General features: G+C 43.2%; 1 protein-coding gene across 1 annotated transcript in view; it reads left to right on the top strand.

The window, feature by feature from the left end:
• The window catches only part of LOC147724400 (regulator of microtubule dynamics protein 1-like), a 394,761-nt gene that overhangs the window by 264,236 nt on the left and 111,520 nt on the right, over positions 1–19,005 (top strand). The window lies entirely within an intron of this gene.

Genomic DNA, 19,005 nt, shown 5'->3' with positions numbered 1-19,005 from the left:
TAAATGAAAGTACAAATAAAAACAATACAATCAGACATATAAATTCACAGAGCATCATAAATAGCATTCTCAGTTCATTCATAATAGCTAAAAACATTAAAATGACACCATTTTATCGCAAACAACATATTAAATTAATAAAAGTGTATGGAAGTGTCCACTAGGCGTCTCGGCTCCCTTACTAGATCCCCTCCATTGATTTTCTGGAATGAATAGCCATCTTAAGGAAACAACATATGCTATAGCAAATATCATGGCTATTCAACATTTGTAGGACGGTTAGAGCCACCATGCATTTCTGAAAGGCTAAGTTTTTCAGTGTGGGTTTAAGACATAGCTGGAAAAACTTACGATTGAAACAGAAAAACAGAAAAACATAAAATGTAACAGCGATTGTACCGCCCTACCACAACAGGAAGAGGGGGGCACCAAGCTAGCCCTCGAATTAGCCCTATCATAAAAACATGCCAAACCATCCCAACCGGAATCTAAAAAGGAGAGACCTCTCCCAGCGGCTTAATTCTAGTGTAAGATACATGGCAGAATTGCCTGTTGCAAAATAGGAGTAATAATGGTGAATAGAAGATTTACAAATGGCCTCCTGAATCCACTGTGAGGAAGTACATTCAGCAAACCTCTGCTTGACCACCCCTTTATCGGTCTTAGTAATATCACCAGGGGTACTAATCAATTGAGGAAGACGAATATCAATAAGGGATTTGCAGACATAGTTCAGCCGGGGAATGGAGAGCACCTTATCCAGACTTAAACCGACCTCAATAACTCTCCTGTTAAAACTTGTTTCACTTTTACTCCACGTGCTCACCCAGCGCAGGAGAAGCACCAGTTTAATACTATCTGAGATATACTGTAGATTCAGTTTGGAGTGCTGAATTAAATTGGCACTCGAGGGCAGAATATTTAACAGTCTCCTGCAAATTTTATTTTATTTTACTTGTATGGTAGCAGCGTTATGAAATCCTCAAATCCCGGCTCTATATGTAGAAGTGAGAACACATTGCATTTTGTATACTTACTAAATGGAGAAATCGTGGATCTACCATCCCTCCTAGCTACATTGAAAAGGGAGCCCGCTGCCCTTTCAAGTTTCTGCCCTTCTGTGTTTACTTGCATCTGCCAAGAATTACTTGATTCAAACGTCAGGCTTAAATAGCAAACATTTTCAACTGCACTTAGCTGCTTTTAGCCCAGTTTTAATACTGTCAAAACTTTCCTATCAAGTCTGCAAGCTTGATGTGTGAGTTCTAAAAATGTGTTTTCATATTAAAGGATCTCATAAAAGAAACAAAAGATTCCACCAAACTGCACAATGCACAAGGGGTTCTGGCCAACAAAACAACACAGTCGGCATATTATAAATCCGTAACAGCAGAGTTGGCAATTCGTGGTACGTCCCTGTTTGAATTAGTTAAAAAGACATTCAGATTGTTCATGTATGAAATGAAGAGCATGGATGCCAACATCCTGCCACAACATGCAAGCACCCCTGTCACACTCTACTAGCTAATGGAAAGACATTGGAAAGTTCACCAGCCTGGCCATATCGGACCCTGGTGCCCATATTTTTGTAAAAAAATGTAACCAGGAAAATATCTACCCCTAGTTTAATTCAAATCAACCACATTTTTTTCTGTTTAGGAAGTCTATCATGTAGTTACTATAAGACCTATACAGGATCTGCTCTTTTAGACAACATACACTGTAGGATTAATGTCAGACTGATGCTAGACACCCCCACCGGGTAGGTTGGCCTGTGTACCAGCTAGCTCACAGTGCCACTAGAAACTCCTCTTACCAGGGAGAGAATAGTTCTTGGCAACTATCGAACATGACAATCCTGATCCTTCAGAACCGAGGAAACAGTACAATACTTTTTCGCTCAGTCACTTGCGCTCACTAAGGGCCAGATGTACGACCAAGAAAATTGTGCATCACAAATTGCGACTCTTTTGCGAGTCGCAATTTGCAAGGTGCAGTTTCTGATGTATAACAGTGTATTTTACACTGTTTGCGATTCCCAATGGTGTTGCAAATTGCTAGGCTCATTAATAGTAATGAGCCTCTCGCAATTTGCGAGCCCATTGGGAATGACAGCCCTTCTAGGGATGGTGGCCTGCTGGGCTCAGCAGACCAGCATGTCTGGGACTGCTTTTTAATAAATCAGCTTTTTAAAAAAAAAAATTAGCCTATTTTCTTTAAAGGAAAACGGGATGCATTTGTAAAAGGAAAATGAATTTTTTCATTTTCATTTTTTTCCAGGGCAAGCAATGGTCTCTGGGGCAACTGCCTGCTCTTAAAAAATATTTTCCAACATACTCACAAAGGGGACCCCTTCTCCTTTGCAAGTGGTTTACCACCTACTTGAAGTAGGTGGTAAACTGTGTGTTTTGTGACCGCAAATGCGGTCGCAAAACACTACTACATAGCATGTTGACTCGCTATTAGGAAGGGACGCTCCTTGCTAATAGCGAGAGTCTCATATACTATTTTGCAAGTCAGGGACTCGCAAAAAATAATTTGTACACGCTATTACCCTTTTTTGCAGCCGCAAAAAAGGGTCATACATCTACCCCTTAGTCTCAGAGAGATACACAGACCAAACAGTATGGACGTTTTTTTAGTATTTATTGAGCAGTCATTATTTTAGTGTAAAATAGATGTGCTGTAAAAATCGTTAGACATTAACAGATATAAATGACTAAAAGCACTAATAAAGTAAAAAGATGGTAGATTTCTACCATCCTGCTGCAATCATGAATACTGGAAAGTATGTAAACTACATCATATAAAATGCGTACTCCTACGATGCTACCCTAAATAGATGTACCTAAGTGTACCTAGCATGTGTGTAGGTGTTAAGCCCAAAATCCCTCTAGGATAAAGTCAACCATCTTCACTGAAGTGAGAAACTGTGAGACCCCATTCTGGTCTCGGGTTGGACACCCCGCAAGGGATGTTAGACCACTGCGAGCTGGAGTACCTGCATGCAGGGGCTTCGGCGTCTCGTGTCAGTGTGTCGGCATGGAAGTCCTGATCACCTCTCCCTCTCTCAGCAAGATGTGATGTTTATATTGCCGAAGGTATCCCTGGGGGTTCTACCTTGCTGTGCCACTGTCAGACAAAGGATGACGTCGGGAATGAACCTTGTACATAGTTATTATGCAGGAGATGGTAGTCCTGCTGAGTTTCCAAGAAGCCAAGGAACCTCATGCATAATGTATGAGGCTATTGTTTCAGGGAAAACCCCACATTCTGTAAGCAGTACTGTAACTAGGTAAAGGGTCAGTCCTAACAGCCCGTTATGTATGTAATGTAGGGATGAATATAGGTGAAAGGTTGGGATAATACCCAATCCTATATTGGAGTACCTATATGGAATACAACAGTCAAAGGCAGTTGACAAGTCCATGAAGACGAGGTACAGTGGGCAGCATCTGACAATGGTGTATATACTCTCTAACTGTTGTAAATTGAAACACTGCTCCACTGTGCCTAGTCCAGGGCGGAAACCATACTGGCAAGTATTTTACTATCAGTGGTCCATATCTGCAAATGGTTGAAAATAACCCTCCCCAGTATCTTAGAAAGAGGCCTATAATGCTCTCACTTTTAAAGAACATGTTGGCCAGACAGTTGGTACTTGCTTCAATACTTTGGGCTTACTGCGGCGTGTCTTTCCTCTCCTTCCAGATTCTGTAAGAAAGACGTTGACTCAAGCTCTCATATTGAGTCGCCTAGACTATTGCAATAGTCTACCGCTCTCTGCTAATGAAGCGTCAATCAATAGATTACAGGTGATTCCGAATACGGCGGCACGTCTGGTTCTGAACATGCCACCTAGATCTGCCTCCCGTCCTCTTCTCTTAAAACTCCACTGACTACCAATATGCCAACGGATAAAATGTAAGATCTGCTGTACCATTCATAAAGCATTATTCTGTGGTAAATTTAAATTACCTATACTTAATTTATGCGGTAAAGTTCAATAAGAATAACTCATAAAAATAAGAGGCAAAATCCGTGATATTTGAGGTTTTCAAAAGGGGTTTTATTCCTTAAAAAGGAATTGGGTATTTGGCTCGAGCCAAGGTGGCATACCATTCCGTCACCACGTAGGTTCGGGAAGGGACTGACAGACAATACTTTATTGACAATCATTCATATATATAGTCAATGCATTACAGTAAAGGCATATGCAGAAGGCGTAACAGCTGAGAGGAGAGATAAGAATACACATACGTAATGAAAAGGCGTTACAATAGGCGTGCATGAAGGTGTGTACTAGAAACGTCATTAAGAAGATGTCACAAGTGGGTGGATCCATAAGAGAATCCTGCAGTGTCAGCAGAAATACATGGCAGAGATGCGCGCTGGCAGCATGACGTGTGATTGACGTGTAACTGGAGGGTGAAGGGGACTTGACATTTAGCCCTACATGAGGAGACAGAAGTCTGGGATGTCAGAACAACCTAATCCCAAATCGTATCTAATATCTCGTGTTTAAGGAACTACATTATCTGGAAGGAAAGGTCTCTCGGACAGAGGCTATTCTATACTAACTGTGAGTGCGTGTATAAGCGTCTACGTGTCTGCATGAGATGCGAGGGGGCATGGGCCTACCATGGTAACAGGAGCTATGAATTACTTGCACGGAGACAGTGAGGCCGGGCCCTTTGCTCTGCAGCTGGAAGGATGTTTACTTGAACTACTAGACAGGAATGTAGTTTTCGAGGAGTGGAGCAGATAACTTGAAGGCTGAATACAGTCTTGGCAGGCAACAGGCTGAACCAAGCACCGTTAGCCGCGCAGGGAGTAAGGCAGAGGTCACGGGTACAGATGCAGGCCCAGGCTGAGGCATTCAAAGTCAGAAGGCAAGAAAAGGCTCGATGGCAGAATTCAGGGCCTACTTCGCCAGAGCTGAAAAACGTGTAAAGTACACCACATAAAGACGTTGGCAAGGCATACTTAGGAACGGAATATTCGACCCATTCATGGTGGATCTGAAAGAGGACATGTTAACGTTGGACGCAAATGTATTTGCGTCTTCATAACTGGAAGTGGAGGGAACATACATGTACTTGTAACACGTACACGGAGTCGTTGGGGTCTAAGATAGGGGACACAATTGATCATAAAAATTCATATTTCCTCATTCCCTCCTTGTCCCCTACGGACCCTTCATGATATATCGATCCTCATGAATCGATCAATCTGTTCACGTAACATCATTTGCTCTTCTTTCTTCTTATGGCGTTTTGAATGGGAACTTGAATGTGGAATACATGATGTGGCACACAGGCCGCAAATCGCTGGCCCACATTGCAGACATAGGCAGCAACTGAATACTATAAGAAGGGCAATGCCTAGGAAGGATAGGATCTTCCATCCCCAGGCGGTCAACGTTGTCCAGAACCAACCGGACCAAGTCCAGGTGCCTGGATTCTGATGTATCAAACTTGCAATCTTATGAAGACGTGTTATAGCTTTATATACTGTTGGCGCGTTTTCTGGAATGAAAACACAGCAGCTCGACCCGATGACCTTACAGGCTCCGCCCCTATCTGCTAGGATGACGTCAATGACAAGACGATTTTGAAGAACAACAACCCGCATAGCAGACTGCTCCTCTGTCAAGTTGCCTAGGGCGGAAGTAGTTTCATTCACTACTGCTTCGAGGGTTCTAGTTAATTTGCGTATTAGTTTACTATTAAAAACAGCACCTAAGTAGGGAAAGAAACCTTTATTGAAGTCTGTGTATTGCTCCCATGCCGTTTCAGTGTAGTCGACAATCGGGAGATCTCTTCGAAGTCTATTGTTTACTAGATTGGTATTTCTGTGATAATCAGGAGGCGCTAGGAAAACAGGTGGCAGAAGGAATGCAATATAACAGGTACCATCCCAATCTAAAGGTAAGCGTATGTATGCGGTATGACCACAAACGAAGTAGGAATGACAAGTAGCTCTGAATGTAGACTTGCCTTGATCACTGAATTCGACCACAGTAGTACATTTACTATGACCTAAGTGTACTGAACCATTCTTTCTGATACATAATTCACCTGTGACTGGTAATACTGACATAGCAGGCAATATTGGTGCAGCTTCGGATTCAACCGTTAAAATCATGAGGTTAATTGTATAATTACCTAATCCATATACTTCATTTTCTAGATCAGTTCCTGTCCTGGTGGGAAGTCCCTCCTTGTTAGGGTAACAGGCTTTAAGCAGAACTAAGTTCAGGTTTCCCCAAACCCAATTTCCTTCATAAACTATAGTATCAGAATCTAAAGAATTAATCAGTCTAAACCATGCACCACATGAGCCATTGTGAGTGAACGGGTACGGAAAGAGGGGCAGAACTCCCTTGTATTTCTGGTAGGGAGGGAGTCGGCCACATATCCAACAATTTGTAGCGTTGTTGGTCTGATGGGAGTGATGTAACATACTAATGAATGTGTTGTTGCGCAGCGCAAGTCTGTAAGACAATTCGTGTGGAGGTAGTTCGCTAAAAGAATGTTCGGCAGTGACGTTGTAAGCAGATGGTGCACGCTTGAAAATAGGGTAATAGATATGTAGTAATATACTGGCAGCAATAATCAGAAGACTTAGGAAAAACATAATCAATAATGTCACTATACAGTGACTACGAAGTGATTTACAATATGCACGTTTCTTGAGTTGTTTCTGTCTATCTCTCTCTCTATCTCGGTCTAGGGGATACATGTCAGAAACTAATTTAACCGATTCACCTAGGGGAGGACTTAAACAATTAAACTGTCTGACTTGCTAGACCGTAGTTTCAGTCTATATTCTTCGGAGGCGGTTTTCTCAACCAGGGGGAGTTTTGAATCAGTCTGTGTAGGAGGGCAGGGCTTAGAGTCCAAGTCCGAAGGGAGTCCGTGAAACTTCTTAATGTGGCTAGAGTGTAGCCACCCTTTTCTGCCCTCAACCTTCACAGCGGTCCTCGTCGTCAGAAGAACCAATTTCGGAGTTTGCCAGCGGGGCTCCAACGGACTTCTCCGGTTGAAGTTACGAACGAAGACAAAGTCGCCGGGGACCACTTCATGGGGCTTCACCTCGGTGTTATCGGGAAAGGCTGCAGCTACCTGTGAACGACAAGATTGTAGTGCAGACATCAAGGAGGCAAGGTAATCTGTCAGCATAATACAGTCAACATCTGTAATTTTACGAGGTATAGGTGTCCCCCACATATTTGGTGGCCTACCAAAGACCACTTCATACGGGGATAGCCCGGTTCGAGAATGCGCTACCATCCTCATATAGAAAAGGGCAACTGGCAAGGCTACTATCCAGTCAACGCCTTTCTCTCTGCAGATTTTAGAAAGTCGGATTTTCAGAGTCTGATTATGACGCTCCACGAGACCTGCTGCCTCGGGATGCCGGACACAGTGGAATTTCCACTGATAGCCTAACAGAAGTGTAATATGTTTCACAAGCTCGGATGAGAATGGCTGACCGTTATCTGAGTACACGATACGGGGCAAACCATACCGTGGGAAAAATTCACGAACCAGCTGCTTGACAGTGGTCGGAGCAGTGTAATCTGGGACTGGATATGCTTCTGTCCATCGGGAAAGTGCACATACGACTACGAGGACATATTTGAATCCTCGACAACGTTCCATCTGGATATAATCCATCTGGAGGACTTCAAAAGGGTGATCGGGAGGCTGAAATCCACCTTGCTCTACGGGAATGCTTTTACCTGGGTTGAACTGACAACATATCATGCAAGTACGCACTTTTTGTTTGGCTGCTGCTCGTAAGTTTTTATTGAACCATATGTGTTGAATGCTGTCTAGCATGGCTTTTTCTCCTAGGTGTGCTGGGCTATGTATCGTGTTAATGATGACTTGAACCATAGAGTCGGGGAGAAACCATGTAGATTTTCCCTTCGTCATCCATCCCTGATCTGTTTGGATCCCTCCTAGTTCAGTCCATCTCTTGATTTCGTCTGGTGTGGCATGTGTCTGTATGTCGATGACATCATGTGCGGGATCCCTAACTGTCATGCAGTGTGTCGATGTCGGAACTATTGTCTTTGTCAAGTTAGTTACATGAGTTCGATTCTGAGCAGTTTGCTTAGCTGTTCGATCTGCCAGGTCGTTACCCTGGGAAATGATATCGGTGACTTTTGTATGTGCTTTACACTTCATAATAGATATTGCAGTAGGCAGATATATTGCATCTAACAGGGCTTGAATGAGGGGACCGTGTTGAATGTTGGCACCGTGAGAAGTTAAGTAACCTCTCTCGCCAGAGGACTCCGAAGTCGTGAACAACTCCGAATGCATAACGTGAATCAGTGTATATGTTAACTTTCTTATTTTTGGCTTGAATACAGGCTTGTGTCAGAGCGATGAGCTCTGCTGCTTGAGCTGACAGGGTGTCGATACAATTGGTTTCAATAACTTCGGTGTCTGTCGTGACTGCGTAGGCGGCCACTAATTCACCTGTACCTGTTCTCATACATGAACCATCCACATAAAGTGTCAGGTCTGGGTCTGGTAATGGAACGTCTGTCAAGTCTTGTCTGGGTTTCGTCGTAATAGTAATGACTTCAATACAATCATGTGACAATGGGTCTACGCCACTTATTGGCAAAAGTGTGGCAGGATTCAATGTACTACAGCGTCTGATTTCTATGTGTGGCTGAAACAATGTCAATTCATAACCTGTCAGTCTTGCTATAGTCAAGTGTTGGGTCTGTGTACGGTTTAAAAGAACTTCCACGGAATGTGGAACTTGTACTGTCAATTGATGTCCTAGTACTATAGAATCGCTTTGTCTGATTGCTAAAGCTGTCGCTGCAACTGATTTCAAGCACGCAGGCAGAGCCTGGGCTACTGGATCTACTGTGCTAGAGAAGTAAGCACACGGTTTGTGTGAACCTGCTTGTTCCTGAGTGAGTACTGACAAAGCAGTACCTTCACGTTCTGTGACAAAAAGTGTAAAAGGCTTACTGTAACATGGTGTTGCTAAAACTGGTGCTTGACATAAGGCTTTCTTTAAGTCTTCAAAAGCTTGTGTATGTTCTTGAGTCCAAGGGAGGACAGTCGATGTCGCTGCCTCCTGAGTTGTCAGTTGAATAAGTGGTTTTGCTAGGAATGCGTATTGGGGAATCCATTGTCTACAGTACGAAGTGAGGCCTATAAAGGCCCGCACCTTCTTTTGTGTCTTGGGTGGTGACATGTTTACAATTAACTGGATGCGATCAGGTGTGAGCTGTCTCCCCACTTTGGACAGCAAGTGACCAAGGTACACAACTTGCTGAACACAGAATTGCAGCTTCGAAGGGGATACCTTGTGCCCCTTGTCGGCCAGAAAATTCAAAACCGTCACTGATGCTTTCTCACATTCGGGTTCGCTCCGGGCGGTGATCAACAGATCATCGACATACTGAAGTAGGGCGGTGTTAACAGGCATGTGGATACTGTCAAGTTGTCTTTTCAGTGCTTGGCTATAGATGCTGGGGCTTTCTGTGAATCCTTGAGGTGCGCGTGCAAATTTGAAACTTCGTCCATTTAAACAGAATCCGAACAAGTATTGGCTTTCCGGATCTATTGGGACGCTAAAGAAGGCGTTCTTGAGGTCAATTACAGTAAAGAACGTTGCTTCTGGATCAATAGCTGTCAGTAATGAAGAGATATCTGGGACCACGGGATACTGTGGTACAATGCATTTATTCAATTGGCGCAGATCAATAACTAATCGATAAACTGGTGGTGCATTTGGATCAGTACGTTTAAGGACTGGAATGATAGGAGAATTACATACATTGGAGTCGGTTTCCACAACCACTCCTTGTGCAATGAGCTCGTCAATGATTTTCAGTAAAGCCACTACAGCATCTGGGGGTAACTTGTATTGTCTAATTCGTGGTAATACAACGCCTGCTTTGAGTGTGACTCGATATGGTGTAATGTGCATACAACCTACATCAGTGGGGCCTTGTGCCCATAAATGTGCAGGGACATTCTGTAATCGGTGATCCATGTCTCTCACTACATAGTGACCTTTAAAATCTCGCAAGAATAATCGTACTCCTTCCGGAGAACAGCATATTATAGCTCCTAGAGCTTTCAGTGTCTTTATACCTAGTAAGTTTTCTGGGCATGATTTTGTAAGCAATAAATCTGTAGTCCGTGTCAGAGGACCGACTGCAAGAGGAAGAGGTTGTGATACTTCGTTAATAATAGGTTTTCCTGAAAAACCAAGGGAAACATTCTGTGAGCCTGAGAGGGGTGCCCCTGGAACCTCATCATGACTAATCGTTGTACGGCTTGCCCCTGTATCAATTAAAAACTTTCTGTCTTTCCCTAATACTTGACTGTGTACATAAGGACCCTCTTGATCTACAGGAACCTCAATAAGAGGCAAGCCAACCTCCCTCTCTAGGCTGTTTCATGTGTATCGCTGGTAATCGGGGTAGTCGTTTTGTGCATACTGGTACATCTGTTGTGTCGTGTTTTGTGTTGCGGCAATAGGCTGTTGCTGTGGTACTGCTACGGTCTGTTGTGAGGCTGGCATAGGTGGTATATGCTGTATATTCTGGGGTACTTGCTGTTGGGCTTGATCTTGTCTAGGTGGACGTGGTCTCTCCTTGGTCTTACCCGTGGAGATATTGTGTTTCAGAACTGCACAATCGTTTATATAATGACCTGGCTGTTTACAATAGTTACATACCCCTTTAACAGGGGCCGTTGAATTACTGGGCTGGGTCGTACCCTTTTTATGACCGTCAGCTGGAACTGACTGAGCAACTAACATTTTCATTTTCGTGTCTTTCATACGTCTTTGTTCGTGTTCTTGTTCTTCTCTAATTCTATTCTGGTGGTACTGTAACATTTGCAACATTTGTGAAGGAGTATTAGCTTGCCAAGTGCTTTCGACTTTCAGTACTCTGTTCTTAACCTGGGGCAGGGAATTCTCGACTAATTTTGTTACAAAAAGATGTGGGTACGACTCGCTACTTGCTTTCAGGCCGCTATTTATACCAAAACATTTTTCAAATCGGGAATAAAAATCACTGGTGTCTTCATCGGGTTTCTGTTTACAGGCTGAGATTGCACCCCAATCTTCCTTTTTTGTACTTAATAAACGTGGCAATACTTGTACTAACAATCCTGGTAACGCTTTAACTTTGTCTCCAAGCCCTAGGCCTGGAACTCGAGTATTTTCTTCGTTTTCTAATGCAGTCCAATCAATCTTTGCATCTCCCACTTCCCATTCTTTTTCTTTGAGTTTCTCGTAAATACCAGCAGGCAGTAGTACTTTCAATATTTTCATAAGGTCTGGATAAGTGTAATCACCCATGAGTAACATGTCTTTTATTTCACGGTGAAAACCTGTGGGATCTTTGTCATGGCTAGGTACTAATTTTTTCATTTCCAATAATTCTATTTTAGTTATGGGCGTGTACACAAACACACGTCTAAGTGTATTGTCGGTATTCTGAACTGGGTGCACTTCTCGTAACGGATTCTGTCTGTCTATGTAATACATTTTTCTTTCCAAGGAGTGTGCTGAATCAGATTGTGGACATAGGAAGGCACTATATCTGTGCCGATGTTCTAGAATTACTTTAATTAGATCGGTACCTAGACCTCTCCATTTATTCATGAGTAGTTCTGCTAATATATCAGGCAGGGGACCTGGATCAGAGTGTTGGCTTCTGTATAATAGGAGCAGGTGTTGTATCATGTATGTACCAGCTAAACGCTGTTCGCTTGGTGTCATATTAAAAAATGTGTGTGCTAACGCATCATCACTGTATTTCTCGGGATTGTCAGCCCATTGTACTGCTGACCTAGCTAATTCTTGTTCGTCCATAGAATCGAGTACATGGTACCCCATTCGTTCTCGAAGTCTGTTATCAGTGGCTTGGAATAGGTGTTCAGGAGTTCTCGGATTACACATGGCTTCTTGAAAAATTCTTTTACTTTCTGGACGTACTGGACGCATTGAATTATTATAGGGTCTTCCTTTACCTACATAAGCTATCGTTTCTCTAACTGGTAATTGTGCTTGTCCTGTCACCGTTTCTGGTGGGTCCTCCTCCCCTGAGGATTCAAACTTGTCTGATTCTATTTCTGGCTCTAACTGTCTTTTTTCATGTATTTTTATTACTGCGCTTCTGATTCTTTGATACAGGTTTTTTATACAACTCTGTTTATCGTGGTTCCCGTCTGCTATATTCTGACCCCATCTATGAAGTGCTCTCATTTCCTCCGGGTTTACACCCGGCCTATCTTGTTCTCTTATTAGGCAGTTTATAAAAAACCGTAATATCTTGGCTTGAGTGTCAACTTTCTGGTGAGCCATGGCCTGGCCAATACTTTCAGGGCCTTCCCCTGTTTGAACAAAATGATATATTCTGTCTAGATGATCAATCAGTCCAGGTAGTGTCAATAAAAAGTTGGTAACCCGTCTTAGTCGCACTGATGCGAGTATTAATCTGTCGTCATTTCTACCGGGTACTGGATCATATCTACAGTCCGCAAGACGTTCTTTATATATGTCAAAATCGGCTGCTTGAGGTGTACGTTGTAGTGCTAAATCCCTATAAGTCCACCTATGTGTTGGTGGTGGGGTCTGGAAACCTGTCTGGAAACCTGTCGCCCCTCCGGACGCGCCTCCTGAGGCGCCGGCTCCGAAGGGATTCGTTGGGTGCAAAGTAGGAAGAATAGTTGCAGGAAGAGGTGGAAGAACGGCTGGAAGGGTTGGGACGGGAGGAGGAGTAGTTTGTCGCGGAGGTGGGGGCTGACTATCTCGGGGTCGAGCGCCGCCAGTAGGGGGTGTGTGCGGCGGTACGGGGCCTGCAGTATTAACATATTCGGGGGCTACATCGTCTAGATAGCAAGAAAGGAAAATGTCCTTTGCGGTTTTCTGGTGCATTTTAGTCGGGAGCAATGGAGGTGTCAGATCTTTTGGTACTTCCGGGGTGGCCTTAGGTAAACCCTCGGCCAGAAGAGGATACATACCATTCATAAGGGTGTTTCGTTGTCTATCTACTTGTTCTATTTTTACTCGGATACCTTCCTCAACTAATACGTTTTCTCGGGCCTTTTCTGAATCCTCTCTACTTTTCTCTTCTTTTCTGTGTGCTTTTTCTGTACGCCTATGCGATTCTTTACGCCATAATTCAATGGCATCTTTCTGTGACTGTCTGGCTTTCTTTTTCCATAATGCTTCTTCTACTCTCATGATGCAATCTGCATCCCATGTCCCAGCAGCGGGCCATCTCTGATTCTCTGCTAGATCCTTGGTGTAGTCCACCCATAAATCGAGATATAAAACGGCATCTAGGCCATGTTTGTGGTACATAAAGTACCCTGGAGTGTCCCTAGGTGGAATGGGAACAGCTTCCTCGAGTATCCCTTTTCTAGTTTTTATCTGTCTTAATTTGGAGAATAACGGCATCTTAAAATCAGGCTACTTGGTCCTTACTTAGATATGAACACAATGAACACAATAATCACAATAATGAAGATCGAACAATCACTCGTACCACGACATTTTGAAAACACATTAAAACATTTTAAAACGAACAACAATGATTAGAATAAAACTAGCTAACTGCATGATACTAGATGTACTGCTAAACAGTACAGATACACTGCTAAACAGTGCAGACAGGATATACTGCTAAACAGTACAGATACACTGCTAAACAGTGCAGACCAGGTCTGTGTACCCAAACCCGTCTTGACCGGCACAAATTAATGCGCACGTCTAGATGCGTCCCCAGCAATGGTACTCACGGGAAGCACGGAACGGAAGGCCTCGGAAACTGGACTGGACCGGACTCGACTCGTGACGCAGATACTTCGGAACTTCGGAACCTGGTGGGCCTCTGTATACCTCGGATCTTGCTCTCTCAGCTAGGCTCTGGTCGGGATCCTCCGCACTCCTCACCGCCTCGTCTGGGTGTTGATCGCAGCCTCAGTCACCTCCGTTGGCCTGAGGGAGATACAGGAAATCCTGCGGGTACGCGTAGTTGTCCGTCCGGCTGTGGCAGGGGGCTAGGCCTGCAACGCACCTCCGGCGCGTGAGATGGGGGAGGGGTCCCTGTTCGGGCGCCAATTATGTGGTAAATTTAAATTACCTATACTTAATTTATGCGGTAAAGTTCAATAAGAATAACTCATAAAAATAAGAGGCAAAATCCGTGATATTTGAGGTTTTCAAAAGGGGTTTTATTCCTTAAAAAGGAATTGGGTATTTGGCTCGAGCCAAGGTGGCATACCATTCCGTCACCACGTAGGTTCGGGAAGGGACTGACAGACAATACTTTATTGACAATCATTCATATATATAGTCAATGCATTACAGTAAAGGCATATGCAGAAGGCGTAACAGCTGAGAGGAGAGATAAGAATACACATACGTAATGAAAAGGCGTTACAATAGGCGTGCATGAAGGTGTGTACTAGAAACGTCATTAAGAAGATGTCACAAGTGGGTGGATCCATAAGAGAATCCTGCAGTGTCAGCAGAAATACATGGCAGAGATGCGCGCGCAGGAAGCATGACGTGTGATTGACGTGTAACTGGAGGGTGAAGGGGACTTGACATTTAGCCCTACATGAGGAGACAGAAGTCTGGGATGTCAGAACAACCTAATCCCAAATCGTATCTAATATCTCGTGTTTAAGGAACTACATTATCTGGAAGGAAAGGTCTCTCGGACAGAGGCTATTCTATACTAACTGTGAGTGCGTGTATAAGCGTCTACGTGTCTGCATGAGATGCGAGGGGGCATGGGCCTACCATGGTAACAGGAGCTATGAATTACTTGCACGGAGACAGTGAGGCCGGGCCCTTTGCTCTGCAGCTGGAAGGATGTTTACTTGAACTACTAGACAGGAATGTATTTTTCGAGGAGTGGAGCAGATAACTTGAAGGCTGAATACAGTCTTGGCAGGCAACAGGCTGAACCAAGCACCGTTAGCCGCGCAGGGAGTAAGGCAGAGGTCACGGGTACAGATGCAGGCCCAGGCTGAGGCATTCGAAGTCAGAAGGCAAGAAAAGGCTCGATGGCTGAATTCAGGGCCTACTTCGCCAGAGCTGAAAAACTTGTAAAGTACACCACATAAAGACGTTGGCAAGGCATACTTAGGAACGGAATATTCGACCCATTCATGGTGGATCTGAAAGAGGACATGTTAACGTTGGACGCAAATGTATTTGCATCTTCATAACTGGAAGTGGAGGGAACATACATGTACTTGTAACGCGTACACGGAGTCGTTGGGGTCTAAGATAGGGGACACAATTGATCATAAAAATTCATATTTCCTCAATTCAACCTTTGCCCCGGTTATTTGGCAGAAAAATGTATCTCCTATCATCCCTCGAGATCTTTGAGGTCCAGCACTCAACATCTTTTGACTGTCCCTAGAATTAAGAGAGTGAAATTAGTAGGAAAATCTTTATCATACCTCGGACTGAAATACTGGAATGAGCTCCCCCTTTCTCTAAGAGAATGCTCTAATCATTTAGCCTTCAGGAAATTGCTTAATACCATTCTGTTTTGCTTCTAATAAAAATACCCCATATTCTCTGCTGTACAGTTGTAAAGCTTCCACAAAAGCGCAGAGATACTCATCAGAATCGATTCTGGCGCTATATAAACACTTAAATAAATAAATAAATAAATAAATAACATTTAGGTGACCCCCCTCACGCCTTTTTAAAAAATCAGCACAATCATAGAGAGAGACCAAGACTCTGAGACCTTATAGCATAGGGAGTTGTTAAATAGGTTTACGACTAAAGGTCTCCAAGGATCAAAATTACATTCATAAAGATCCATGGGGATCTCATTTGAGCCTGGCGCCTTACCAATGGCTTGAATAGCAAATTAAACTGCCAGGACAATGATTTGCAGAGGGTTTGTGTGGATATGGGACTGTTGCAGTGCTTCTTCGCACTCTCTATCTCTCTCAAGATGGTATATACTAGTGAAATGCTTCACCCTCTCCTGCCCAGAAATATTACTATTCAAAAGCTGGTTCAAGGGGGCATCTTGATGGGAAAGGCTGTTTAATGTTCCCCAGAATATCTTACCACTGTTATGCGTAGCAGCCAGTTCAAGCATTTCCCAATCTTTAAAAAACAGTGAATGCATCTCTAATTGTCAGTTTATATGACTTTGTAGCCTCCCAACTCACCACTACATCCCTAGGAAACACAGCTAACACCATTCTCAGGTGTTGATTAGCGACGGAGCAATTCCTATCAAACCAGCTTGGATGGTCAGACACAGGTTTGAGAGGCTTCAATAAAGACTCCTTAATAACATTGCACAGTTGCTGGTAGTAAGAAAGTAGCTCATCTCTAGACCCATCAACTAAACAGCCTAAGAAAATCGCGAGGTTCTTTTTAAAGAGACCATCTAACGCAGCTGTAGGATCTTTGAGATGCCACACAACTCTTAAACCATTGTTGGTGTGTTTACTAATGCAATCAAACATTGACAGCCTTTTAGTCCTTTTAGTCACTGCACTCTGGAATATCGTCCCATAATGCGTTGCAGGGACTTTGGTTGGGATTGTATTTTTGTCCATACCTGTGCTTAGGGTGGTCCTGAGAGGATGGGACCACCACCGAATCATTTCAGCATGATGTGCTCTTTGTGTTCAAGGCATCTGCTTGGTCCTCTCCCTAGGTTAGGAAGGACCCAAAAATCATCACGTCACTCACTGCTTGCTAATTTTAATTTTTACTTTTGTGAGATGACTATATGTATTTTAGCATGTAAAGATAGATATTTATTGTTTAACTAAAGGCACTGCTAGCTATATTTTCATTGTTGGGAGCTGGCTATATGTATATTTTTTTTTTACTAAAGGTATGTCAGATTTCTGTTTATAACTTGTATTAATACACAACAACGGAGTTCATACAAAAACTCTGGAATAGGCTAATGCAAACACATTCCATTGATGAATCAATTTTACCTTTACATGTTACAAAGCATGTAACCAATTCACAAAAGTGAGCTTTGAAAAATATTAGTCAATGAGAGAAGTGATGATTTTGGGGTCCCCCCTACCCTAGGGGGAGGACCAAGCAGGTGCCTTGAACCTAATTCTTTGTGTACAATGAAGTTGGAACATGATTCAGGAATTGATAGTAACCATTTAACGAACTTGTCTTCTGTCTTTTGCAATTGTTCAACTTGTACCATTCCCCATACTGCTTCCCTATAAGTAGCTATGGAAACAGTTATTGCTTTAATCATCTCCTGAATTGGCGTATTGCATAGGTTTTTGCAAATTTAAAAAGTGCAGCTACACTCTTTGACATGTAGCTAGCTCTATCCATTAGTATTTCTTTCCATATCAGATTTGAGTCTTTTCTGAGCTCCGACCATTGCCAAGGTAAAGGTGTTTGTTCAATTTACATGCAGATCCAGATTTGCCTTTAAAGCCAAACAGAACAATATAGATTTTTCGAAGGGCCTTCGGGATTCTAGCCATCAGGACCACATCATCCGCGTAAAGCAAGATTGGGAGAGGGATTAAGGCTGCATAAGGAAAGTCTGAGCTATTATCAATCTGAACAGTATTTAGGCGGTTAGTGTACAAAGAGAATAGAAATGGGGCTAGGACGCAACCCTGCCTAACACCTTTCTTAGTCTTAAAAGGTTTCGTACACTCCATTTTCTTGCAGTAACACACACTACTGCTTCTGCCACCACATACATTTGTCTGATGAGTACGATTATCTCTTCCTACACTCCCATGGCTTCTGTTATGGGCCACATTTTACTGTGGGCCACACCGTCAAATGCCGCTGAGAGGTCCATGAAGGCCATATAGAGTTGACCATTCTTTGCTAGGGTTTATTTTTATGCAAACAGTGGTAAGTTCAAACATTGATCAAGAGTCCCCCTGCTCTTTGTAAACCCATATTGAACTTCTACTAGGATCTTATTTTACTCCGCTCAGTCTTCCAGCCTGTTAGGGAGAGGTCTGCCCATTCAGTATGCTGAGCTGTTGATTAATGAAATGGGGCGATAATTTACTGGGGAGCATATTATCAAGAACGGCGTTTAAAATTATTGCTACTTTAGGGGCGGGAAACTGCAGCTAAAGCCGCGATAATGGGCTTGATAAAATGCCCTTGTGAATTCCCATAGAAGTCCATGTTCACACCAGAACATGGCCTTCTATGGGAATTCACAAGGGCATTTTATCAAGCCCATTATTGCCTCTTTAGCTGTAGTTTCCCACCGCTAAAACGGCGATAATTTAAACGTCGTTCTTGATAATATGCCCCTGGGTTTGTACCATCTGCCTTCTTATGTACCGGGATAATCACAGCTCTCTGGCAGGAGGTCATTGTGCCTGTTTTTATCACTGCATTAAATACAATGGTCAGTAGAGGTATCCAGAGGTGATTTTGTGAGAGAAATAAGTCAACTAGAACTCCTTCTGGCCCTGGCGATTTTAGAGCAGTGGACTGGGACAGAGCTAGCTCTACTTTTTAAGATCGAACTTTAACATACAGGTGGATTTTTTACCTGCCTCATTAGCTTCCACCCTAGTACCTCCCCTGTTTTGGAATATAGACGGGAAATAGGTAACCCAGGTTTTCTTGTCAATGTGTATGTTTGGAGTTGGTTCACCTTTATCGTGTAAGAAGGGGGAATTAACTACCTCCTAAAAATGTTTACTGTCCCTAGATTTTGCAGCATGCTGTAGCTTTTCCCATGCTTCTGCTCTAAGCTGGATCTTTCTATTTTCCCTCGCAAATTTGTACTCCATCCTACATTAACTTATTTGTTCTTTATTTCTTGGTTTCCAGTTTAATACTTCTTTGACTTTAGCAGCGGCCAGCGAGTACTTATCAAACCACTGCATTCTAGGGCGCATTATTTGGAGGATTATGGCGGTTAATTTGGATCTCGTACATTCCAAGATTTGCACAAAAGAACTTAGCACTCACTTCCCT

Source organism: Lissotriton vulgaris, chromosome 4_1 (assembly GCF_964263255.1).
Source record: "Lissotriton vulgaris chromosome 4_1, aLisVul1.2, whole genome shotgun sequence".
NCBI lineage: Eukaryota > Metazoa > Chordata > Amphibia > Caudata > Salamandridae > Lissotriton > Lissotriton vulgaris.
Note: the sequence above shows the minus strand (reverse complement) of the source record. Positions and strands in the feature narration are given on the sequence as shown.